The sequence below is a fragment of the Bubalus kerabau genome, chromosome 5 (genome assembly GCF_029407905.1).
Source record: "Bubalus kerabau isolate K-KA32 ecotype Philippines breed swamp buffalo chromosome 5, PCC_UOA_SB_1v2, whole genome shotgun sequence".
In the NCBI taxonomy this organism is placed as follows: Eukaryota; Metazoa; Chordata; class Mammalia; order Artiodactyla; family Bovidae; genus Bubalus; species Bubalus kerabau.
This window is the reverse complement of record NC_073628.1, coordinates 35,593,504-35,620,340: the sequence shown is the minus strand read 5'-3', so window position 1 is coordinate 35,620,340 and position 26,837 is coordinate 35,593,504. Positions and strand designations below refer to the sequence as shown.

The 26,837-nt window shown below is 46.1% G+C and overlaps 1 long non-coding RNA gene across 2 annotated transcripts in view; it reads left to right on the top strand.

Moving 5' to 3' along the window:
* The window catches only part of LOC129652636 (uncharacterized), a 343,372-nt gene that overhangs the window by 229,933 nt on the left and 86,602 nt on the right, over nt 1–26,837 (top strand). The gene's annotated exons all lie outside the window — the stretch shown is intronic.

Genomic DNA, 26,837 nt, shown 5'->3' with positions numbered 1-26,837 from the left:
ACTCTGTAGAGTACCTGGTTGGTACACAGTAGTTGCCCTGGTTTTCTGCCTGGTATGGTGGAGAACAGAATTGCTTGTTTGAGCACCATTTTTCCCAGGGATGATGTCCTAGTCTTGTGCTGCTTTTAAATCCATGGTTTTAATGCTTTTAATCTTCTTATTTCTTAATTCTTTAGCTGGCCAAAGATGGATCCTTTTGAGCAAACTCAAAGAAACCAACACTTAAGAGCCTTTATAATTTTTTATTTGCCTTAACTGGGCTATTGTTTCATATCATTCATCATTTTCAAACATTCTCCTCTCTTATCACTTCAAATACTTCCCTTCCCCCATTCATCCCTTTTGAAACTTCCATTAAATGTGTGTTGGATCTTCTGATTCTCTCCTTTGTTTTAACAGATCTCTCGTGTTTTCCATCTATCTCCCTGCTCTACAATGTGGGAAATTTCCACAAGCCCATCTTTGAGTCACTGTATCTCTCTTGAGCTATACTTAATCTGTCATTTTATTCACTCTGTGAATTTTAATTTTAATGACTGTTTTTTTTTTCATTTTTCAAGTTTTATTTATTTCTTCTTCAAACCTGCCTTCATAGTGTCTTGTCCTTTTAATATGATTTTTATCCCTTCCTTTATCTTCCTAGTCTGTGATCACTCAGACTATTTTAGTATTTCAAGGGTGGTAAGCCTCATCGTTGCACCTGCTGGTAGAATGTTGTCTTGGGTGATTTGTGACTTTTTTGGTGAACGCATCATCAGGTTATGTGGTTTTTGTTCTAGTTTTGTTTTATTTTTTCCAGTGGGATTTTCTTGCATTCAAGGTTATGGAAGAGTCCTTACAAGGCTGATAGAGCTATTTTGTGCTGGATTTAACCAGGCACTACAGAGATCTCATTGGCTCTGGGCCAGTTTTTACATTAATTTCTTGGTTTAGGATTCTCATAACCCATAGGTGGCTCAAATTTAGATTTCTTACTTGCATGTGCCACAGATTGGAGTTTTGTTTATCCTGGGGTATTTTTTTTTTCTTTTTCTATCCAAAGACCTGAGTAAAAATGAGCTTCTTGGCCTTCTCCATAACTTAATGGGCAGAAGTCTCATGTGTGGATGTAGGAGATTCTTGCAGGGTCCTGACATTTCACAGGGGTTTCAGGCTCTGTTTTCTAACTCCCTGCCTCATGTGTGCCTGGGTTCACATCTTCTTTCCCCCACATGGATGTTCAAACCCCAGCTCCTAGCTCTTAAGGTTCATGCTTATGTCTTATAAACTTCTGGGCCATCCCAACTTCAGTTCTTTCACTCAATGCTCTGGTTAAAAGTTTCTTACTCAATTATTTTTCATTTTATTTTGTTCTGCATTTCTGTGTGGCCTTTGTTTTGGTACTGAATTCTCTCTGTAAATTCAGTCTACCAAATTGCCAGAACCAGAAGTCCAACACTTAGAGCTTATCCAAAAAAAAAAAAAAAAATTCTGGGTCCTTTTATTTTTAAACTTCTTCCTAGAATATAGTCCCCAAAATGCATGTTCACTAAGTAATTGAATAATCAGACACATACTGAATTTAAAAGTGAATGAGAATTAAAGCTTTTGCCTAGCACGTTGCTGTCTAGAGTTGCCTTCTATTGACTCTTGTAATAATTAGAGTTTCAATTATTCATTTTCAATTAGAAGCATGGCATGATGACCAGAAATGTCATTAAGAAATTGAATTATGTCTAATGTTGAATTGATAGAAGGCAATATTTCCCCAGGACCACTCCTTTCTTTAGTGCCCGGAAACCAGACACGCTTAATGAGAAGAGCAAAAGTCGCGGTAGGACTTTGGAAAGATGCAAAAAGGGAGTGCAGGACAGCTGAGTTGGCCTCAGTGACTTGGGAATGTGTGGGAATTTATTTCCCATTGGGGCAAATATCGCCAATCTAATTACTCCCAGGTGCAGGATTGGAAGCCACCAGATGTGTGTTCAGTTCTAGCTCTGCCACTTCCTACCATGTGTCCTTAGCTCCAACACAAACAGTGGCCCCGTCACCAGAGAAGAGCCTTCAGTGGACACTGCTAACTCTGTTTGTGTGCCTGGTGCCCTGCTTGGCCTGTGCATGGATTATCTCATGAGTCTCACACCTGACCTTCAGAGTATTTTCTGAGATGAAAATTAGTACAGAGCACAGGGTGCTGGGAATCATCAGTGCATAGTAAGCATCTCTGTAGTGAATTAATAATGCTGCAGCCACTGCTAATAATCACTGGGTTTTCAGCCCCTGCTAGGTGTTAGTTGGGAGAAGGCAATGGCACCACACTGCGGTACTCTTGCCTGGAAAGTCCCATGGATGGAGGAGCCTGGTGGGCTGCAGTCCATGTGGTCGCTGAGCGTCAGACATGACTGAGCGACTTCACTTTCACTTTTCACTTTCATGCATTGGAGAAGGAAATGGCAACCCACTCCGGTGTTCTTGTCTGGAGAATCTCAGGGACGGGGGAGCCTGGTGGGCTGCCGTTTCTGGGGTCGCGCAGGGTCGGACACGACTGAAGCGACTCAGCAGCAGCAGCAGCTGTTAGTTACTGGAATAATCACCCAACATCCATTTTCTGATTTAATCTTCAAAACTACCTCTGAGCTATTACTCCTGTTTTAAATATTGGAAACAAGCTTGAAAGAGTTAGGTAAATCATCCCAGCGCCCCATAGCTAGGGAGTGATGGGCCTGGAATCCAAACCCAGATTTCTAATGTCAGATGACCAGCTTATTTTTATTGTGTTACATTATGTATACAGAAAGTAAAGAAGTTGGGGGAATATTTCTTGAATACGTGTAGTGTGTGAATGTTATGTTTGGGTGGCTCAGAGACTTCTGTATAATTCTTTTTTCTTATAAGAGTTGCAGATGGCTGAGTTTACTGGGCAAATGAATAGGAGCCAGTACTGTGCCTGGCATAAATTGAAGTTTAATAAATAAAATTGAAGTTTAATATCAATTCATTAATAATTTAGTTACTGACTGAGGGTTATACCGTCATTTTTTTTTTTTTAAGGTAGACTAGAAGCATAGTAGAAGATGCATGGACTAGGTTTGGAATTAGAGGGTGGGTGCTTAATCACTTCAGTCATGTCTGCCTCTTTGTGACCCCATGAACTTTAGCCCACCAGGCTCCTGTCTGTCCATGGGATTCTCCAGGCAAAAATACTGGAATGGGTTGCCATTCCCTTCTCTGGGGCATCTTCCTGACCCAGAGATCGAACTCCTATCTCCTGCATTGCAGGCAGATTCCTTACTCACTGAGCCACCTGGGAAGCCCTGGAGTTAGAGGGACCCATGTCCAAATCTTGCTTAGAGTGTTCATTAGCTCTGTGCCTGTGGGCAGGTGGATTAATCTCTTTGTGCCTTGGTTTCCTCATCTGTAAAGTGGGGGTAATCTTAATAACCACACAGTCCCTATGAGGCACACACAGAGCCCATTTACTAATCCCTAAAGATAGTATGTACTGTATAAAAACTATCATTCTCCTTATGAGCTCTCCAGCAAATAGGACTATTAATAATTGTCACTGCATGCTGCTAGTGTTGTTGTTAATGATACCGAATAAAACTGTCAAAGAACAAATCATTGCGGAAGACAGGTGAGAACACCTGGATCCTGCAGGTAGCATTCCTCGGAAAGCAGGAATTCCAAGGACATTCTTCCTTTTTCTCAGCTTTCTGGAAACATGGTAACCAGCTTCTGCTCTCACAGAGATGTGGCCTAGAGAAGTAACACATCAAAAGGAATGGAGCGGAGGAGGGGAACCTTGTCTTCGCACAAAAGGAACAAAAACAGCCCATTATTCAAAATCTCAGCAACAAATCCTCTGCTGAAAAAGTTGACCATATTCAGCAGAAGATGTTTTAGTTTCCATGGCAATTAATGGTGTTAAGTGCACTCCATAACTCAAAGGTCTCTAGTGAAGATGGAAGAGGGGAAGGGAGAAAGGGTATGTGGTTTTTTAAAAATAGTATTTGAAGGTTTTTTTTTTTTAAACTGAAAATCCTTTTACAGCCTCTATTGGGCAGGAGTTTTATTTTTGAATACTTGGAAAGATGTGCAAAATGGCTTTAAGGGTGAAATTACACATAGAGTTGAGACTCCCAAAATAGGCTCTCTCTGAGGCATGGCAGACACTCCTGGAAGAATCTCCAATACATTTACCCTGAGTGCCAGCAGGATACCTGCCTCTGGTCCTGGTGGGAATTCGCTCACATGGTGGTCTCTAGCCACGAAGGGAGAGATTTGCTTGCTCAGATACCCATAGCTGTGTAAATTCCCAGGAAAGGAGAGGTTTGCAGGACCCTTGCTCGAACCTCTGAATCATCTAGGTCATTCAGTGAAGACTGAGTCAATAGGTGTTTATTAAATGCCTACTGTGTGCCAAGCACCTCACTAGGGGCTTTGCACTGGTAGTCCACCTAATTCTGCGTCAGAAGGATGGCACCTCACTTTGAAGGGATCTGGGCCTCAGAGAAGCTTGATTAAGTTCCACCAGGTCACTGCAAACTGCAGAAGAGCCATGTAATCTCAGGCTTTTTTTCTCTCTCTCTCTCTTTATTTTATTCAACTTTTTATTTTGTATTGGAGTACAGCCAATTAACAGTGTTGTAATAGTTTCCGATGGACAGCAAAGGGACTCATCCATACGATATCCGTGTATCCATCGTCCCCCAAACTCCCTCCCATCCAGGCTGCCACATAACACTGAGCAGGGTTCCCTGTGCGATACAGTTGGTCCTTGTTGAATACCCATTTTAAATATAGCAGCTTGTATCTGTATCCTCAGCAAGACAGAAGGCTTGGCCTTGTGCCTTTGTAAAAAGCGTGAGCCCTCAGGGCAAACAGGGCTTCCAGACAAAGGTATGGGCCACTCCGCAGCTCCTGCCCCTTCCCTGGCTTCCTTTTCTATAAAACACAGGAGGAAGGAATACATTTTCCATGCCACATACCTGTGGGTTTGGGTCTGAAATTATGTTCACTTCTTTCATTGCTGTCTCTCTCTCTCAGATTATGGGTCTCCTGTTCTAATAACTAGACCCTTTCCTTTGTCTTCTTTTTTTCTGGACTGTGTGCTCATGTTTCTCGGGTGTCATCTGACTTAACCTTCTCAATCATCTTGATGCCAGTTCTGTGATCATCTCCGACTTTCGCGTGAAGAAACTGCGGCACTGAGAGGGAATGGCTTTTACCTGAGTCTCCCAGCCTGTATGAGGTGGAGCCGGGGTTCACAGGCTCGCCTTCCACCTCCATGGAGGTCACTCAGCCGGAACGCAGCGTGGAGGAACAGATTTGGTGACAGTTAACAGCAGTTGACATCTGCCCACTGACCCGCTTCCTAGTCTGGGTTTTGTTAGGACAACCTGAGCTCACTTCTATGTAAGCGGTTTCCTCCTTCAGTGTCTGAAGACAGACATGGAGCCTGAGGATCTTCACAGAGTCAGCCAGTCAGGCATGCAGGGTCTCGGGGCTCCTGCCGCTCTCTTGGACTGCCCTGTGCAGAGTGGAAGCTCTGGAGAAAACATGTACCTACCTTCTGCCACACAAAAGATTCAGTGCCACTGAAGAGTGAGCATGGCCATAAACGGATGACACAGAAGGAATTGGTCTTCTGTGCTCAGAGGCAAAGATAAAGGGCCTTGCAGTTGAGAGCACGTTTGCCTGGAGAAATCAAGGAAGGCTGTCTGGAGGAGGTGACCTCCAAGATCTTCCTTCCTCAAGCTACCTCTATTCTTAGTGAGTAGGCCCACCATTAAAGAAGGCTTTTTCCTCAGGCAGCCTCTCTGGGCTCTGCCTTCCTCCATCCCAGAAGTCTCTGGTTAATTAAGAAAGGCCTGGGACAGAGTTCACCCCTCACTTGAGTCTCCTTCCCTGTCTTCCCTCTCTCTGCCCCCACACCCCACCCCCACTCCCACCAGGAGGCTGCTACAGATACAGGCTTGTGAAAGACAGGACTGTTTTAAAACAGGAGCTTAACATGATTCATTTCAGATTCCCCAAGGACTTCTGTCAAGTTTGGACTGAGTCATAATATATACTTTTTATTAAACTCCAAGACCCAACAAGCAGGAAGCTCCTCTGTTCAACAACATAATATAACTGATATCCTGCAAAGGGAGCTTTTTTAATGGGTGAGTCTTTAAGCTGCTCCAGAAACACTGTGGCTTTTCCTCTCACTGCCTGGTTCTGGAAGGAGATTATAAGAGCCTTAGAGACTCATCATACCAATCACAAGACTCATACACACACACACACACACACACACCTCCTGTCCCCCCGCTTTGCCACAGCCAAGTGTTGAGGGTCTTAAAATAAAAGCAGCACCTTTTTGCAGTCCCACTTCCAAACCTTTCTAAGAACTAGCGCCTCTGGGGTTCTCCAGAACACAGAAAGGCCCCCAGAGCAGCATTTGAGCAGCCTGAGAACTGCTCCCCACCCCCCACCCCCCACATAGAACTGTAGTGTAAGTCAGGATGCTCAGAGGGTGGTATCCAGACCTGCAGCAGCAACATCACACCTGGGACTAGATTCTCAGACCTCATTCCAGACCTACTGCCTCACAGATTCTGGAGGTGAGGTCAAGCAATTTGTATTTTAAGGAATTCTCTAGGTGATCTGATGCTAACTCAAGTTTGGGGACCACAGCAGTACAGCCTTACTGCTCCAAATGTGGTCCCTGGACTGACAGCATCAGCATCACTTGGGTCGTTGTTGTTCAGTCGATAAGTCGTGTCCTATTCTTTGCGACTCCATGGACTGCAGCATGCCAGGCTTCCCTGTCCATCATCATCTTCCAGAGTTTGCTCAAATTCATGTCCATTGAGTTGGTGATGCCATCCAACCATCTCATCCTCTGTTGCCCCCTTCTTCTCCTGCCCTCAACTTTTCCCAGCATCAGGGTCTTTTCCAATGAGTCAGTTCTTCACATCAGGTGGTCAAAGTTTTAGAGCTTCAGCTTCAGCGTCAGTCCTTCCAGTGAATATTCAGGGTTGATTTCCTTTAGGATTGACTGATTTGATCCCCTTGCAGTCCAAGGGACTCTCAACCATCTTCTCCAACAGCACAGTTTGAAAGCATCAGTTCTTCGGCACCCAGCCTTCTTTATGGTCCAACTCTGGCATCCGTACATGACTACTGGAAAAACCATAGCTTTGACTATATGGACCTCTGCTTTTTAATACACTGCCTAGGTTTGTCATAGGTTTTCTTCCAAAGAGCAAGCGTCTTTTAGTTTCATGGCTGCAGTCACCGGCTGTGCTGCAGCCACCGCTTGGGAGCTTACTGGAAATGCAGACTCTTGGGCCCCTCCACAAACCCGCTGAATCAGAATCATCCTTTTAACAAGAGACCCGCAGCTGGACCTCATCCATGTGAACGTTTGAGAAACAGCACTGTAGGGCACTGCTGGGTCCCACCTCAGCTGGTCCTGACCTGTTACTAACTGTGTGGTTATGGCCCGATGCGTGACTCCTCCCAGCCTCCGTGTCCCGATGGGTGAATATGGAAGGCTTAGCTCGGCTAGCTGTGCCATCATTTATGAGAAAGCTTCCCACAGCCCCGCTTCCCCAGGAGTCACTTAGAACCTTTCTTCCTGCCTCTCTCTCCCTGTGAGCACACAGCCCGCTGACACTCACCCTCGCTGGATTCCAGGGACTCTGTTCCTGCAGCCCTCCCTCCCCTTGTATTTCTGTTTTTCTGGTGATTAAATACCCCCCATGGCGTTTGGCTAGAGCTCTCTGATTCTGCTTGCGAAAAGGCTCACGTGGTTTCCCGTTTGAAGTGCCTCATTTTTTTTTTCCCTTTAACTTCAACAGTGCCCTCCAATCAGGGCATGACTGGTGACCTCTCTAGTACAAATCAGAAAGAGGGTTTCTCCAGGATTCTCCAAAACAGACCCCAAAACACAGTGTGCAAGGAAGGGTTTGAGAACAGCCAATTAGACCTAGGCAGCAAAGTCTTCTCACACACACAGTGGTGATACTTAAAAAAAAAAAAAAGGAGAAAAACAGGACACCTTGAGTCTGATGAATTGCTGAGAAGTGCTAAAAAAAATGACCACAGAATCACAGGCACCTCCCCTTTGCCCATTCCCTGCCTCCCACTGAGTCATGGCTCCTTGCTGGGAACAAGAGGCTCACAGAGGCCTCTCAGTGCCCCAGATGAAAGGCCCTGAAGCCAGACACGAGGGGAGGGGACAGGGAAATAGAAGCCCACTGACCCTTCCTGGGGCCACCAGAGGGGATTCAGAGGAATTAAAGCCCTCCCCAGGCTCCGGGCTGCAGACAGATGGCAGTGTCCCTTCCCAGGGTGTAGGGTTTAAAAAGTGCATCAGACAGGGCTGCCTGCATGCATGCACAGAGGGGCCCTCACACACTGCCAGGGGGTGTGTGTGGGGGTGCGTGGAGATTGGGACTGCCGCTCAGAAAATCAGTCTGGCAGTAAGATTCAAGAGCTGCAAAAAAAGTCTGTATTCTTTGACCCAGTAATTCTACTTCTGGGAATCTGTCCTAAGAAAACAATCTGAAATGCAGACAAAAATGTATACACATGAGTATTCCCTGCAGCTTTACTTATAAGAGTGAAACATTGGAAACCGGTAAATGCTCCACTTTGGGGAATTAGTTAGGTAAATGACGGTTCATTCATAGAATGGAATATTTTGTAACCGTTAAAAATGATGTTTACAGAGCTTTTAATGACATGCGGAAATGCTATGGTGTACCGTGGATGCAAGAAGCGGGGTGTAAAATCACACCCGCAGTGTGATCTCAGCCATGTAAAACAATTAGAGGAAAATCTCAGGATGGAAAAGCGCACACACAAACCACTAACCATGGTTGTTCCTGCGTAACGAGACTGTGGGTGTTTTTTTTTTTTTTCCCCACCTTTTCTTTCCACCTTTCTGGGTTTTTTCTGCATTTGGAAATGATTGCTCGTCAGCTTTGGGAACTGTATTTATTTAAGCCTCATGGCCGATGAAGGGAAAAATCACCATTAGTTTGAGATCTGGTGGGGGCTACGACAGCTGTTTTTCCCTCCTACCCGTATATTGCTGTTAGGATCTAAGAAAAACATTACATAAACATTATTGACCAAATTAAAATCAAATCAAAATAAATAAATAAGGCATCTGAGGAAGACCTCTGCTCCCCCAAGAAGCGATTGCCCATTTCTAGCTTATCATTTTTTGGGGATCTTATAAAACCAACCACTGTGAAATTGACTTCTAACTGATTTAAATTGAGATGGGGCCCAAATACAAGGCTCAGAAATTAAAGTCAGGAGGACTGCCCCATGGGCTAGATCAGTGATGGGGCTCTGCAAATCCCAGGTCACAGATGAGCCAGTGGGGGATTATTTCATAAGGCCAGGTTTCACCTACTGTCTTTCACAAATGACTCCAGGGTCCCACCATTCATTGGCTGCTTTGAAATCTGTGTTTTTTTTTTTTTTAATTTAATTAACTAATTAATTTTGGCTGTACTGGGTCTTCATTGCTATGCACAGTCTTTCTCTAATTGCAGCAAGCAGGGAATTGTGCCTGTTTTCTGCATGTGGGCGTCGCATTGCAGTAACTTCTCTTGTTGTGAAGCAGGGATTCTTGGGTGCAGGCTCAGTAGTTGGGCACACAGGCTTAGTTGCCCCATGGCATGTGGAATCTTCCTGGCCAGGAATCAAATCCATGTCACCTTTATTGGCAGGCAGATTCTTAACCACTGGACCACCAGGAAAGTCCCATTTTGTTTTAACCAGCTGAGGACTGAGTGGGTGTTGATGTTAAACTGCCTGGGCCCACAAGGATTCTTAGAAGGCTTGTGGTTGAACGTTTCGCCCTCAGCCCTACCAACATCCCCCTGCCCCACCACACACTCATTCAAGTCTGCATGTATCATTCATGTGTCTGTCCCCCTACAGAGGGTATATAACATTTAGTAATTGGGCTTCCCTGGTGGCTCAGATGGTAAAGAATCTGCCTGCAATGCAGTAAACACTGGGTTCAATCCTTGGGTCAGGAAGATCCCCTGGAGGAGGGAATGACCCACTCCAGTATTCTTGCCTGGAGAATTCCATGGACAGAAGAGCCTGGTGGGCTACAGTCCATGGGGTTGCAAAGAGTCAGACACGACTGAGGACTTTCACTTTCAGGACCCTGTGCATTATCATCAAATATAAAAAAACTCAATTATAATTTCATTCTTCCTTCCACCTGATGATGAAAGTCCTATGATTTCAGGGGTGAGCCTTGTCTCCAACCTGAGGTCTCCTCCAGTTTTAAGGGACCAGTCTTCTTCGTGTTAAAAGCAAATAGTCCAGGCCCCAACTCACGGGCTGCATGGCAGCCAAGCAGCCTCCCTTGTCATCCCGAGTCTCCCTGGCCAGCCTTCCCCTGCTTGCCACCTTGATGCTTGGCCCTCCCCCACTGTCCTGTTCCCTTTGGGTCTCCCCCAGAACCCCTCCTGCAGCAGTTCATGATCAGATTCATTCACTGCTTTGTTTAAACCCAGAAGGCCTCCCTTTTTGGATCCAAACAGTCTTATTATGGTTTTTCCCTCACTAAAAGAGTTCCCTCTCAAAGATACATTCTGCCAGGCAGCTTTCTGTGTGGCCAGCATTTTAAAATAACTGTGTGTGTGTGCTTCTGGTATGCTGCAAAATAGATACAGCACTGCAAAATATCTTTTATTAAAAAGGAGAACTAAATACATGACAGAAAGCAATGATGTGATTTAAATTGGTAACAATACAGTGCTCCATTGTACTCTAAGTGAAGTGAAGTCACTCAGTCGTGTCCGACTCTTTGTGACCCCATGAACTGTAGCCTATCAGGCTCCTCCCTACATGGGATTCTCCAGGCAAGAGTACTGGAGTGGGTTGCCATTTCCTTCTCCAGAGGATCTTCCCGACCCAGGGATCGAATCCAGGTGTCCCGCATTGCAGGCAAACGCTTTAACCTCTGAGCCACCAAGCTTGCAAATCTCCGTAAGTCAAGCTGTTTTCCTGGGAAGGCATAAGCTACTCAAACTGACTCAAGAAAAAGTAGAAAAACTTAAAAAGAAAAAAAGATCCTATACAAAAGGAACACTGACAGTAGTTTTAATGAAATGATGGTTTTTAAAAAGGCCCCCGGTTAAGATGATTTCATGCTGAACCCCTCCAAGTATCAGGGCACAAATGCTCAAATGATTCCCATGCTTGCATGGACAAGCTTTGGGATCCAATGTCCCGAGTTTAAATCCTAGTTTACCATTTATTAGTTGCACACTCATGGATGAGTTAAAATCTCTGAATCTCAGTTTCCATGGAAATTCAACAAAGGAAGTGGTCCTGGTAAGACAGAAAGATCCAGGTGAGCTTTTTGGAGGAGCTAGTCTGTAATGGATTTGATTTACCACCCGTAGTTATCAGCAGCCTTTCACACATCCTTGCTCAGACTCTCTCAGTTAAGGGATGGACCTATAACTTGCCTGGCCAAAGTTAGGGTCGAGTCCATGTCACGGAAGAGCTGAAGATTCACAAGTCTTATTACTTCTTGGATATCTGTAGTAGAACTTCCAATACTCTGATTAGATGAGTCAGATTCCTGTGTCCAGGAATGATGTTGAATTCCACATGCAGCAGCCCACTTAATCCTCAGAACAACCCTATGAGGTAGATACTATAATTGCCCCCATTTTAAAGCTGAAGAACACCGGGAATTCTCTGGTGGTGCAGTGGTTAGGACTCTGCAATTCCACTACAGGGGGGCCCAGGTTTGATCCCAGGTCAGAAAACTAAGATCCTGCAAGCCACATGGCATACTCCCCCTCACCCAACAAAAAGATGAAGAAACAGAGACAAAATGCCTTACCTGAGGTCATGCTATTAAATAACATATTAAATGGCCAGGATTGGAACTCAGGCCATCAACTCCAGAGCACTTCACCACCACAGTTTTCTTTGATTTTAGTGTCTTCCTTTGTATAGCCTTTGACCGTCGATGGCATGATATCATGGATCATTAGATCACTGCAACAATCAGGTGTTCTCACCTTTACAAAGGAAGAAACGGGCCTGGAGAGCTCTGAAATGACTTACCCAAAGTCACTGCTGAAAAGCGATAGATCCAGGATCCACCACTAAGGCTTCCCGGTGGCTTTTGGAGGCCCCACCACTGTGGGGGATATGGGTTCATGGTAAGATATCCGTGTCCCTAGGTTAACTTGCGTTCTACCACCAAGGCAGCAGTGCACAATACTTGCCCCCTGAAGGACTTGCCTCGGGGCCTCGTCTCTGCACCCCTCAAGCCCATCACCTTCCAGAAACCTTCCCAACCGCTGCATCCCATGAGAATTTCTCACCTCTCTGATATCCTGTAGCCCCGATGTTCCTTAGCAACCCTTTGGTGTTACCATTTGCATATCACATGCTCAGGCCCTAACTTGTTTGGGTTCGCTCAGATATACCATTGCTGCTTTCTAGCAGTGAAAGTAAGAGTCATTGTGAAACGAGGGTAGTGCCACCACTCTCCTAAAACTGTCATCATGGTGTCAGTACATGGTATGGTATCTTAGCTCTGGGTGTGAGCCTCCCCATCTTTATACCGAGCACCCTTTGCTTCAGATTCTTCATTGCTGGGAGGAGGATAACGACGCCTAACATACAGAGCTAGTGTGAGCATGAAATAGGCAAAGCACTCAGCAGAGAGCCCATGTGTAGTGAGTGCTGAGTGAATGTCAATCCTGAGTGTAATTATTATGATTATTATTACATGACTGTTATTCCCTTTGCCATCCTGGAGCACAGGGGTGTGTATTTTGTAGTACATATCAGTGCATCATATTAGAGTTAATGACAGAGTTAATAACAGAGGCCAGTGGGCCTGGACAGAACCCAGGACGTCGATTCAATGCCTCGGGGTTTCTGCAGCCTCCTAAGTCGGTCCCACACTCTGTGACTGACCTCCCTGAACCTCAGTTTTTGCATCTGTGAAATGAGCATGACAACATCTGCCTCCCAGGGTACTTGGGAGGATTAATGAGCTGCTGCATTTTGAAAGTGTCTGGCTCAGAATGTGCGGCGGCATATATGACTTCCTTTCCCTCCCTTGGTTGTATTTTTCATGGAACGGAGCCATATTTTTGACAAAAAGAAGACATACTGCAGAGTTTCTGTGTGTTGTTTTTTTTTTTAGTAGGATAGTATTTCATGGCTAGTCTGATGACAAAGTGTTAACTGAGCACCTACTATGAGTGCAGAGCTATGGGGTATATGGAGAAAATATAAATGTGCCTCTGCCCTGGGGGTCCTGTGATGTTTTGCCGGTAGCTCCATGGGATCAGATTCTGGTGCAATTAGAGCTCTCTCTGCAGAGAACTCATCTGAGAGCACCTTTGGGGGTCCCACTCCCTTGAGTCCCTAAGTCAAGAACAGCTTTCAAAGAAATGTTTATTTTCAAGCAGATAGAGGAACACAATCCAGACAGCACTCCCAAACTGTTAGCTGCATATTAATCTGCAGGGACTAATATCATAATATAATTAGTATAGCAGTGCTCCCGGCTTAATTGAAAATGCTGCATATGAGGGGCAGTTAATGAGAAACGCAAGGCTTGATGATTCAGAACTGCTGAGATTTAGCGGTTTAGTGGGTGTAGCGAGGGAAGTGTTGGATTTATTTCCCTTTGCTATTCTCTTCGTACATCTGGACAGGAAGGGGTCTGAAAGGAGTTACTAACAGTATGTATGGTTAGAGAACTTTGATTATCTGGAAGTCCCTCTACAACTTGGAACACGGCAGAGAGCCAGCCAGGCAGGAAGTGGAAAAAAGCCTCTGAGGCAACAGAACACATTTCAATTTGTGCGCCGAAGTCTTTTCTCTTTTCTGATAAGAAATCCTCTCAACCCACATCACAACCTATTTGTTTATTCCTCCTTTGCACAAATCTTAATAAAGGAGGTGATCTGATTTCCCAAGCATTAGCAGAAGAGCAACAAAGCATCCTCGCAGTCATGGGCGGGGCCTCAGGAGATGCTTGTCTGTCCACCCCCTCCTGAGTTCAGTCCCACAGTCAATAGAGATCTTAAAGGCCCAGAGTATGTTTTGGCCCCAGGGGAGATAAAGATGCAGGAGAATCCCTGCTCTTAAGGAGCTTACAGTTTGAAGGCAGATAGATGTTGTCTCAAAATTCTTAATTTCAGACACGGGAAGCTACTCTGGATACTTCAAACAGAAAAGGATTTCAAACAGGATATTAGGTGGCTTGCAAACTTTCCAGGAATGTCAGGGGCCCAGGTTTGGATGCAATAGAACCAGAGAAGTACCCAAAACACTGCACAGGCCGATTGGACTGGAGTCTTCTTTATCCCCACCCCCTGAGACTCAAAACTCGAGGAACTAGACTGCAGCTTCCAGATACATTATCACTTTTGCCATGCTTATGGGAAGCCCTGATTCACCAGAGCCCAGCCACCACTTCCCATGCCAGCAACTGCCTGTGTGATCCAGGAGAACCTGGGCATCGCTGCAAGGGAGTCTGTGTGATGTTTCCAGCTGTCTCGCCTCTCTGGACAGAAAGCACACTGGGCGGAGTGGGTAGGGATGGATGAGGATGTTGGGAGAGCCAGTCTGTGGAATCTGCTGAGATGGGGCCAGATAACTGCAGCCCAGAGAGCCAGGTCCTGTTGTAGAGTTTTTCTAGGGCTAACTCATGGATGAGGTTAATGATAGAGCACCACACGAGATGTCACCTGGGAGGAGACCCCAGCATTGAAACTTCACAAGTATGAAACGCTGGGGCCATTTCATTTAGGAACAAATACCCCCACAGAGGGGGCTTCCCAGTTAGCACTAGTGATAAAGAACCCACCTACCAATGCAGGAGACATAAGAGATGCAGGTTCGATCCCTGGGTCAGGAAGATCCCCTGGAGGAGGGCATGGCAACTCACTCCAGTATTCTTGCCTGGAGAATCCCATGGACAGAGGAGCCTGATGGGCTACAGTCCATGGAGTCACAGAGTCAGAAGTGACTGAAACAACTGAGCACCCACACATCCACCCCTACAGACATAGCTGTCATGAGGGGTATTGGTATTACACTACCAGAAGTAACAGAAAATCAGTAATAGGCCCCATAACTAGAGAGGCAAGCAGGGCCCCATTCCCAGGTCCCAACCCCACGTCTCTCATTTCTGCTGTACTGCAGGGCCACTCTGGCTTGTGAAATTCATTAGAATTTGTCAGGGAAATTCTAGCAGAATTTTTAGGCTTCTCCCCTTCATGCGATGACATGGATATGGCTCCATTGCTTCCCTGACCCCCATGCCAGGGATGGGCCTGGGCATTGGTGTTTTTAAAACTACCAAGACCCCCTTATGTGCAGCCCACCTGAGAACCACCACTGAGGGTGTTCCAGAGCATCTGGGAGCATATAAAAAGTGTATAATCTCTTGGACCCCACCTTGGACCTAGGAATCAGAACTTTGAGGGTGGCCTTCAAGCGTCTTTAGATTTAACAGGCTCCCAGCACTTCTGTCAGCTGCTCAGAGATTTGAGAGCTCCAGGCATGGGTAGTCTGGAAATCTGAATGGTTCAGCAGATACTTGCTTCTTGCCTGACCAGCCATCCAGGCAGGTGGCCTGCATCCAGGAAAGAAGTCCAGGGCAGAGGTCCCGTGCTCAGAATGTAGGAAAGGCCTCATGGGCTCACTGTTTCTTTTCCTCAAGGAAAAGCCAGAGGTGGGAAATAGAACTGCCTCCCTTCCCATGTAGCAATTATGTGCACAATTACATTTCCAGCAGGTGTCACTTAAGAGGGTGAAGCCCATTAAGCGTTCAAACGAGGAAGCAGAAAGGAGCCTGTGAGGAGGCGAGGAAAGCTGCCAAGGGGACAAAGTAAATGTTGACTTTCCTGAGCAGTCACCGCCCGACACCCCAGCACTCTTTCCCATAAGTGATCTCATCACAGCCTGGGGACAGCCCTGGTGCAGAGGTTAACAGGCCCTGTTTGAACAAGTGAGGAAACTGAGCTTGCAGTGCATTGCCTGAGGTCACTTGTCCAGGAAGGATGAGTCCACAGGGCAGGAGGTGCACATGCCTATACAGGGAATGGCGTGTGTGTAGCCATCAATTTCCTCTAAGCCCAGAGAGGGCCCAACCCTCTGTTAGACTCTGATCTAGCTTTCATGGTGCCCAGCATAAAGCACATGCCCAGTAAGTACTTGAAAAGTGAAAGTCACTTCCACCAGGCTCCTCTGTCCATGGAATTCTCTAGGCAAGAATATTGGAGTGGGTAGCCCTTCCCTTCTCCAAGGGATCTTCCCAATCCAGGGATCGAACCCAGGTCTCCTGTGTTGCAAGCGGATTCTTTACCATCTAAGCCACTAAGGAAGCCCAGTAGATACTTACTGGGCTTCTTTGTGGCAGTTTTATTCCCATTGCTCTAATGATGAATGAGGTTCCCAGAGGGAAAGAAGATCAAAGGGAAGAAAGGGCCAGGCATATGTAGACTTATTTAAATAGACATTTACAATCAAAAATGGGAATTGTCACCCTCTTTTATAGATGAGGAATCTGAGGCTAAGAGCGGTGAAGAGAATTGTCCAAGGCTGCTTGGCTAATTAGTAGATAGCATTGGAACTCAGGTCTGTCTGACTCCAGAGTCTGAGTTCTTGTACTGGTTGAATGTCCTTGCATGGAATCCATCACATGGCAGAGGTGACTACATGCTCCCCCTTGGGAGTGCTGTGAGGGCAGTGAACTCAGGGCTGCCATGCTCTTCTCTGCAGTCATATTGAAAGAGCCCCTCTCTCCCTGCTCATTGAAAGGTCCCCAAGATGTTGTGCTGAATCAGAAGAGCCTTCTCTTTGCTCTAATCATCTAAACCCTGTCTTTGGGCCATTTTGACCAAGGCCTACCAAATGAAAGTCCATAAGGGGCCACCAGAGGCAGGGAAGAATATTTATTGGAGCTCTGCCAGTCCATATGCCTTCTTCCTTGCTGATAAAACCAGACTCACCATCTCCTTTCCCAGTTTACCACCGCTATGCCCAATATGCATTGTTACCACTGGGTCCCTATTTTGCCTGAATGCATCACACTCTGCTCCATCTGGAAGTAGGGATCAGCCTTTCTGCACCACCTCTCTCAACCCTTCCTCTCCATGAGCTTATCAGGTTCTGTTGAGTCCCTCTAGCAAAATCTCTTGAGTCCTCTTCATTCTTCATTCTGGCCTCTGCCATCCTCTGGAATACTGCACCAGTCACCCCACTGGGGTTTTTCACATCTTTTTCCACCACCACCACCCGCCCCCACCCCCCAATCTTCCATACAGGTGAGCTTTGTTAAAACATTTTATCCATCTAACCAGCCTCCCAACCTTCCATCCATCCAATAGCTATTTGTAGGATATGAGTATTTGCTATACATCAGGGTTCCTGCTAGACTCGGGATGTAAATTAGATAAGAAGTGGTCTGGTCTCTAGTGATGGAGAGAGAGAAATTAACAAATTCCATTGCAGGTGAAGGGAACCCAAAGGAGTGATGTCTGAATCAGATGAAATCTTCAGCAGAGGTTTCTGGCAGAACTGACAGGGATCAGAATTTTTAAGGTGAGAGTGGAGAAAAAGGAGACTGTCCAGGCAGAGCTGCTGTGCCCTTACAAAGGCTTGACACTGCCTTGTACCTTTGGGAAACCATGAGTGCCTGGTGAGGTTAGAGAGACTGGTGGTCACTGTATCATGAAGTGCTTTGTTCGATGAGTCTGAAATTTCCTCGTGGATGGTTTTCAGGAAAGGAGCAGAGAGCTCTCAGCCACCCACTCTCCACGCCTCACTTGGGCGTCCTGGGGAGTTTTTTGTCCAGGCTCCGACCTCTGACTTCATCACTAAGTAGTCTCCTCTTCTGGCTGGCTGGGGTTCTGCCTGAAGGACACATGTGGTTTCCCACACACTGCTTATCCATAAGAGTTCTGAACCTCACTCACAGAAATTCCTTTTCACTTTCTCTCTGTTCCAGACACGTGTCTTGAATGTATTGCAGTTTCCTGGGCCAGTGGCTGTTGGGTGTGTGGAGAGCAAGTTGTTTGTGGATGTGCTCAGTCACTCCTGCTTCATCGCATCTGCCCATCACTCCAGAGTGTTAGTAGGAGCAGATAATACACAGGCCAGCTGCCACCTCCTGCTTTTCTAATTATCTATCAGAGAAATGGAAAACCCACTCACTGCCCCTGAATGCTGATTGGATCCACAAGCCCATCTTCAGGTTAGGGACAAGTAAGAGGAAGGGCTTCCCTGGAGAAGGGCATGGCAACCCACTCCAGAATTCTTGCCTGGAGAGTCCCCATGGACAGAGGAGCCTGGCGGGCTACAGTCCATGGGATCACAAAGAACTGGACACGACTGAGTGACTAAGCACAGCACAAGAGGAAGGGCTTAGGGAGTGGACCAACCCGTGTGCTAGGGCTCTGTGCCTGAGAACCTGCCCCGACTCACAGTCCTGACTCCACCTGGCCCTCTCTCCTAACCTCCCATCAGCCTCTGTGCCACCCAAGGTGATGCCCCCACCAGCCTGTCTTCTGTGCCCCTTACACTTTCCTACTTCTACAGGAAGCAGGAAGAAATGGATTGGAGGCCTTGCCTATAGGACTTTGGGTGAATCAACTGTGGGTTTCCACACTTACGTTCAGGGCTAATGCCCCCCGCTGGCCAATTTCAGAGCCCAGTGAATCAAAAGCATCAATGTGAATACATTTTATAATTGTCACAACTGCCCTGGGAAGAGTTATCATTTCTATTGCACAGATAAGGAAATGGAAAGTTCAGAGATGTCAAATAACGTGCCCCAGGTCACACAGCTAGAAAGTGGATTGTGACTGGTTTATTGTTGTTGTTTAGTGGCTAAGTCATGTCCAACTCTTTTGTGACCCTAGGGACTGTAGCCCTCCAGGCTCTGCCCGTGGGATTTTCCCAGCAAGAATACTGGAGTGGGTTGCCATTTCTTTCTTTGGTGCATCTTCTCGACCCAGGGATCGAACCTATTACGTCTCCTGCACTGGCAGGCAGATTCTTTACCACTGAGCCACCTGGGAAGCCCCAGCTGGTATATAGTAGGTACTAAATAAATACTTAAATAACTGGCTTCAAAGAATTATGAGGGGGGGAAAACAAGTTACTAATTTAGGTATAATGGCGTTTTATTTTTGGTTCTAATTTGTATTTCTTTGATTACTAGAGTAACAATATTTTTTTCCATGCGTGTATTCGCTTAACATACTTCATGTAGAACACTCTCACATCTGTTCCAATCTATTTATTGGTGTCCTTAAATTTGTTCCCACATCAGTTTGGGAACTTGTTTGAATGGACATTAGCCCTCTTCTATCCTTTATGCTACAGATATTTTTTCAGCTTGATGTCCTTTTCACTTTATTTTCTTTCCTTTTCCCTGTATAAAATTGTAAAGTAAAATTAATTTCCATTCTTGTTAACTTATATAGTCAGCAGTTAAAACCCCAGCCAAGGTGGGGAAGCAGGTTTCCCCAGGCAGCACATACGGCTTCCCCACCCAAGTGGGTCCAGTGAGTTGAAAGGAACATCAAAGGAAGACTCAGAAGTTCAGCCCTAAGCCCAAGACCCCTTGATAAGCAGCCAGAGGACAAATCTTTTGTACCGTAAACATACGATTACCTTATGTGTATGTTTTACTGTAAACACTTGATTTTGATCTGAGTCAAAAGGTCCAAAAACTTGTTTAACCTAGTGTTCCCCTCTCCTGACTTGCTGCCTACCAGCATTATAGACTGGGGGGTGGGGCAAGGGCTCCTGCAGCCTCACGGGCTCCAAAAGCTTGACCCTTGGGGCTAGTTGTTAGTGATGTCAGCAAAAGTGCTTTAGATTGGGTTTGACAGATTGTAAAGTGCTTTCCTACCTGTTTCTCCGTTGATCCTCACAACAGCCCTCCAGTAGTGGTGTGCATGTGTGCATTCGTGTGTGCTCAGTCGATTCATTTGTGGTCAACTCTTTGAAACCCCATGGACTGTAGCCCACCAGGCTCCTCTGTCCATGGGATTCTCCAGGCAAGAATACTGGTGTGCGTTGCCATGCCCTTCTCCAGGGGATCTTTCCAACCCAGGGATCGAACCTGGGTCTCCCACACTGCAGGCAGATTCTTTACCATCTAAGTCACCTGGGAAGCCCAATAAGTGGTGTCGGTAATAGTATTATTTCCATGAACTGCTGAGGGAACAGGGGCTCAGGGAGGTTGTCCATATCCCCATGCTAATCACTGGCAGAGACTAGAGCCTTCTCCTTAGGTGTCAGGGCTCCTGTGGTTTCTGCTTTGCAAAGTGAGCTCCTGGGGGTGGTCCCGACCGTACAGTAATGGAGCAGGGGTGGTGTTCCAGGCCAGCAATACAGCTCTGGAAACAGAAGGGTCTCATCCCTGCTTAGAAGCTCTTAAATTGTAAATTTCTGGAGAAGATCTTCCATAATACAGTCTGTCCCTTCTAGCCACATGGAGATGGTACTCCAGAGAGCGTGGAGGAGGTTCTGAATGAAGGAACAGCAGCTAATGATAAGCAGGCTGTCCTGAAGTGGTCTGCAAGTCATGGCTAAAACACAAGGCTTCCCTTGTTAAATAGGATCTGGTCATTCCCCTGGAAGTTCATAGCAACCGAAAGAGACAGCAGCATCCCCAGACAGCTATAGAAAGTGCCTGCAATGCTCTAGCAATATCCTTCATTCATTCAGAAAGTACTAATTGAGCACCCACTATGTGCCAAGCACTGTCCCATAGCAGTAGACACAACAGACCGGCATCACGAGTCTTATATTCTGGCAGGGGAGAGAAAGAGTGAAAAATAACCATAGAGCATGTCCGATGCTGACGAGTACTATGGAAAGAAACAGGGAAGGGGATGTCACATGTCTGAGCAGGGTGATCAGGAATGCACAGGAACACAGAGTAGCCCAGAGAAGAAGACCTTGAATTCTGTTTGGAGTGGGATCAAAGAGGATGCTTTTTTTGTGCTTAGTCCTGACTTCTAAGTGAGGGTTTCCTGGCAGCCAAGGGGAGGGATGCGTTTTTGGCAGAGGGAGCAGCAAATACATAGGCATGAAGCTGTGAAGGTATGGACACGTTTGCGAAATTGTAAGCACGTCTGGTATGGCTAGAGAAAAAAGAGAAGGGAAATGCAAGACTTGATGCTGGAGAGGTCGGCTGTGGCCAGACTGGGAGGGCTCTGTGATGTACACTCTGACTCTGTAGATGCTGGGGTGACTCCAGGGCATGTCTGCCGTGGCTGCCTTCCTGAGCGAGTGATCAGTGGCCCCAGCCAGACTGGAGGCATGGCCTTTATGACCAAGAAAGAGTTAAAAAACAAAGGGGACATTTCTTCCAAAAGGCCCGTAACCTGAGTCTTATCAGACAAATTTCCTTAGTGGGGCATCCAGAAAATACTTTTCCAGTACTCCCCAAAGTGTCAAGGTCATCATAAACAAGGAAAGTCTGAGAAACCATCATAGCCAAGAAGCGCATAAGAACACATGATGACTTGTTTCAGGATCCCATATGGTGTCCTGTGTGGGATCCTGAAACAAAAGAGACATTAGGGAAATGCTAAGGAAATATGAATAAACTATAGACTTCAGTTAATAATGGGGGCTTCCCTGGTGGCTCAGATGGTAAAGAATCTGCCTGCAATGCAGGAGACCTGGGTTCACTCCCTGGATTCAGAAGATCCCTTGGAGAAGGGAAGGGCTACCTACTCCAGTATTCTTACCTGGAGAATTCCATCAACAAAGGACGCTGGCAGGCTACATTCTGTGGGGTCACAAAGACACAACTGAGCAACTAACCATCAGTTAATAATCATGTATCAATATTGGTTCATTACCTGTGACCAAAAAACATACTATATAAGATGTCAGTCATAGGGAAAATAGAGGCAGGGTATATGGGAACTCTCTGTACTGTTTGCAATTTTTCTGTAACCCAAAACTCTTCTAAAATATATTTTATTTAAAAAAACAGATGTGATAATGTGGATGCAATTAAAGTGGGAAAACCTTTGTAACTCCCAGATTTACTTGGGTTTCCTTATCTCTGGAAGGATTGGTTCTTTTCCAGTTCAGTTTCTCCCCCCACAAATGTTTTTAGCTTCACCAACATGGAAACAAGTACGTGTGTCTGTGTAGGTGGGCACGGGAGGTTGGGGAAGCTGGGGATGCTGAGATTGAAACCACCTCTGTACTGAAGTCCCAATACTGCTTTTTCTCCCCTCTAGGACCAACAGAGGTTTCCAGGGAGGTGAGGCATGTGGCAGTTCATTAACATCCTGCTGTTCCACACCTGGTGGTCCTTTCAGTTCCTGTGTGGGACGTTGGTCTGGGACACTTGGATCAGTCGATAAAAGGCCACCTGTGACAAAGGGCCTGAGCCACAGCAGAAAGCAAATGCCTCAGGGACCAGACCCCCTGATCCACCTGTGGGAAGGTGACCTCTAGGAAACTTGCCTGCCCCTCAGGGGCTGGCTCAACGTGGAGTGCTTGCAAAGCAAACCTATTGTCCCTCCATTTCTGGTACACTTTTCTCCGTTGTCTCCTACTCTGTCCATGCCTGTGTCTGACTGTGTGTGTATATTACAGTCAGTTCAGTTCAGTCGCTCAGTTGTGTCTGACTCTGCGACCCCATGGACTACAGCACGCCAGGCTTCCCTGTCCATCACCAACTCCCGGAGCTTTCTCAAACTCATGTCCACTGAGTCGTCGATGCCATCAAACCATCTCATATGTATACTTTTCTCACATCTAAATTCTCCTTTAGTAACAAAGAATGCTCTCTCTCTCAGCAGTCCCCAAAATATTCTGTTTTATTCTCTCCCCATCCTCTCTCAGTAAAGCATGGCTTCTCCCCTCTCAGTCTGGAAGGACCAGTGATAACCCTTAAGAGTTGTAGATGTCAATAAAGACAAGATCCAGCTATATCACCTTAAGTCTCAAACATCTCATTGAATCTGCTAAGAGATGTCTTTCTTGGTCCATCTCAGTTTTGTTTAACTCCTAGCTTCCCTACAGAGATGCTGGACACCCTAATCTTCCAAACGATTTTGAAGCTTCACAACTAAGCTCCTTGGCATCCTTTGCATCAGTAATTGGCTTTTCTCATATTAGCTTACCAATTGATAAAGGAAGTCACATTAAACCTAGTTAAATTCATGGGGGGAAAAGAAGAACAGATCTAACTACCCTTCTTCCAGATGTATAACAGGTCCCTTGCTGCTGCTGCTGCTGCTGCTGCTGCTAAGTCGCTTATCAATCACTTATAACCTCCTGGGCTTGACTACATGCTCAGTTCTGCAGCAGCTCCCTATCCCAGCTGAAGCACTGAGAGACTTCATATATTCATTGTCCCCAAGGCTGCAGAGGGGCACTTCCACCTGCAGATTCTTTCTTAGCACCTCTATCCATCAGAGTATAGGCAGGGAAATGGAAACCAACATAGGTCTTTCAGCAGAGGGAATTTAATACAGGGAGTTGGCTGCACAGTTAATGAAGCAACTGAGAAGATAAACGGTACAAATTGAGTCAGTCCAGAGATCAACAAGAAGAAGCAACCACTATCGCTCCTAGACCTGGAGGGGCAATTAGAGAAGGTGATGTTTCTCGAATCCAAAAGCTGAGACAATCCAGCAGGAGATAGAATCATTGTATAGAGTACCTGTCAGGACCTGAAGCAACTGACGGTATGTGGCCACTGCCAAGGATGCTGTCTAAGACAAGCAAGAGAGGGAGAGATACCTTCGCTTCTTTACTTCTCACCTCCAGTCTTCTGGCTGTGGTCCTCCATTCACCTGCCCAGAAGCCAGAGAGCAAAGGATTCTGAGCATTGTGGTTCTCTACGAGATGGAGCAGAGTAGCAAGTCTGGGGAAGGGGCCTGAGAGCAAATGCACAGCCTCCACCCTCCCCACCCTCTTTGTTCAAGGCTGAGTTGGCCCTCATCCCTTCCAAATAGCTGCTTTTTGCTAATTTCTCTCATGAAGACATCTGGCAACTTGATACAGGCATCATATTTTTGTATGCTCTCCTGGATTGAACAGATGAAGGAAGAGAAAAAAAACCCAGAATCCTCCATTACTTTGGGGTGGGAGCGCTGAGCTCCATAATATCTGTAGTCATCAAATCTTGCTCATGTGGATAATTGCTGTCCCCAGTCCTTTACAGGAGAGCAGTGTCTCTCTTTTTCTGTGGGACCATGAAGGTAGACTGGTTCTGCTTATTCTTACAATGGAGCCTGGAGGCTCAAGGACAGCTTGAGCAATTATCTTCTATTCCACAAGACCAAACTCATGGGCCAGACCCCCGCTATGCAGCCACGTTCTGCCCTGGAGGGCCTGTGTGCCCTGGTGACTCCAGAGGGCGGGTGAGTTGCTTCGGGGGACCTCAGCTCTTGTCTGTGTGGTGAATCCTTTCCAGGCTGCCTTCCCTCTGACTGTCTCTCTCCTCTGCTAGCTTGGAGCCCTTGCTGCTGACGTAGGAGCACACGCAGAGGGGAATGTGGACAGGAAGCGTCCAAAGGCAGAGCAGAAGAAACAAAGGGACCTAAGTTTGTGTAGCCAAGAAAATAACATGAAACAAGATGAGGGACTCGGGCTGGACTTGTTTTGTTTTGGAGCATTTCAAGGGGCCAGGCACGCAGTTGTGTTTGGATTGGGAAGAAAGGGATAACTGTGCAGAAGAAAATCCGTTTCAGATTTTAGTCTGGCCATTACTGGATTACAAAAAACACCAAGAGGATTAAACTGTGTGAACGTATGAAAGCAGTTGTACCCAGACAGGAGGGGAACTTGTCTCCTACTGGGACATGTTTGGACAGTGTTTGGAAGCCGTGGCTTGCTTGTCCATCCATCACTGATTTGGCACCACTTGGAGCTGTCTGAATTGTTTTCCTTTTCCTAGCATTAATGATAACTATTAAATATGAATAACAGTGCTGGTTAGGACTCTTGATTCAAAGTGACAGAAACCTCAGAACTCACTCAAAACAGAGGGACTTTTACTACTACCTCATCAAATCCAAGGAGTTGAACTTGCAGCCGGAGACACAGGGAGATGCAGTAGAATCTGGTCCACAGTTTTAATTCTGTTAAGATTTGTTCTGTTTCTTTTTGCTCCTCTGGTCTTTTCTCTTACTTGTGAGCTTCTCTCTCTCCCTGCAATAGCTCCCTCTATTTTTTCCATGTTAGTTTGCAGGGTTCTCATAACAAAGCACACCAACTGAGAGGCTAAAACAACAGAAATGCCATGCCTCACAGTTCTGGAGGCTAAAAGTCCCAAATCAAGGGGTCAGAAGGACCGTGTCCTCTCTGAAGGGAAGGCTCTCCCCAGGCCTATGTCACTGCCGCTGGTAGTTCTTTGGCTTGTGGCAGCATAACTCCCATCTTGTCTGTGTCCACCGCCCTCTCCTTTTTTAGGACACAAGCCACATCGGATGAGAGCCTACCCCAGTGACCTCATTTTAACTTGATTACCTCTGCCAAGAGACTATCTCCAAGGAAGTTTCCATTTTCAGGCACGAGGGATTGGGACACCAACATAACCTCTTGTGGAGGAGGACACAGTTCAGCCCAAACACTCACACAGCCACCAATGGCTAGTGCATGTTAAAATTTACTAATTTTTATTGTGGCTGCACTGGGTCTTCATTGATAGCTAGTGAGTTTCTACCTCTTACAATCATCATAGCTAGAGACCACATTCCTTTTCACTTCCTGTTTTCAGAAATCCCAGGGAAGAATTCCAGCTGACTCAGCTTTGATCAGATTCTGATCTCCCCGATCCCACCCCCCCAGAACTGTGGTTAATTTGGCTTTATTAAGGCTCCTAACCCTGAACCTGGCATCTGGTCCCATCACTTCATGGGAAATAGATGGGGAAACAGTGGAAACAGTGTCAGACTTTATTTTTTGGGGCTCCAAAATCACTGCAGATGGTGATTGCAGCCATGAAATTAAAAGACGCTTACTCCTTGGAAGGAAAGTTAGGACCAACCTAGATAGCATATTGAAAAGCAGAGACATTACTTTGCCAACAAAGGTCCGTCTAGTCAAGGCTATGGTTTTTCCTGTGGTCGTGTATGGATGTGAGAGTTGGACTGTGAAGAAGGCTGAATGCCGAAGAATTGATGTTTTTGAACTGTGGTATTGGAGAAGACTCCTGAGAGTCCCTTGGACTGCAAGGAGATCCAACCAGTCCATTCTGAAGGAGATCAGCCCTGGGATTTCTTTGGAGGGACTGATGCTAAAGCTGAAACTCCAGTATTTTGGCGAAGAGTTGACTCATTGGAAAAGACTCTGATGCTGGGAGGGATTGGGGGCAGGAGGAGAAGGGGATGACAGAGGATGAGATGGCTGGATGGCATCACCGACTCGATGGACGTGAGTCTGAGTAAACTCCGGGAGTTGGTGATGGACAGGGAGGCCTGGCCTGCTGCGATTCATGGGGTCGCAAAGAGTCGGACACAACTGAGCAACTGAACTAAACTGAACTGAACCCTGAACCAATGATGGCCAGGGAGTCAGGGCCCTTTAAGAATGTGGCAATTCCTCTTAAAAAAAATACAATACAAATGAACTTATTTACAAGATAGAAACAGAGGCACAGGCATACAAAACCAACTGATGGTTCCCAAAGAGGAAGTGGTGGGGGGAGGAATAAATTGGGAGTTTGGAATTAACAGATGTACACTACCTTATATAAAATTGATAAACAACAGGGATTTACTGTATAGGGCAGGGAACCATATTAAATATCTTGTAATAAACTATAACGGAAAAGAATTTATATA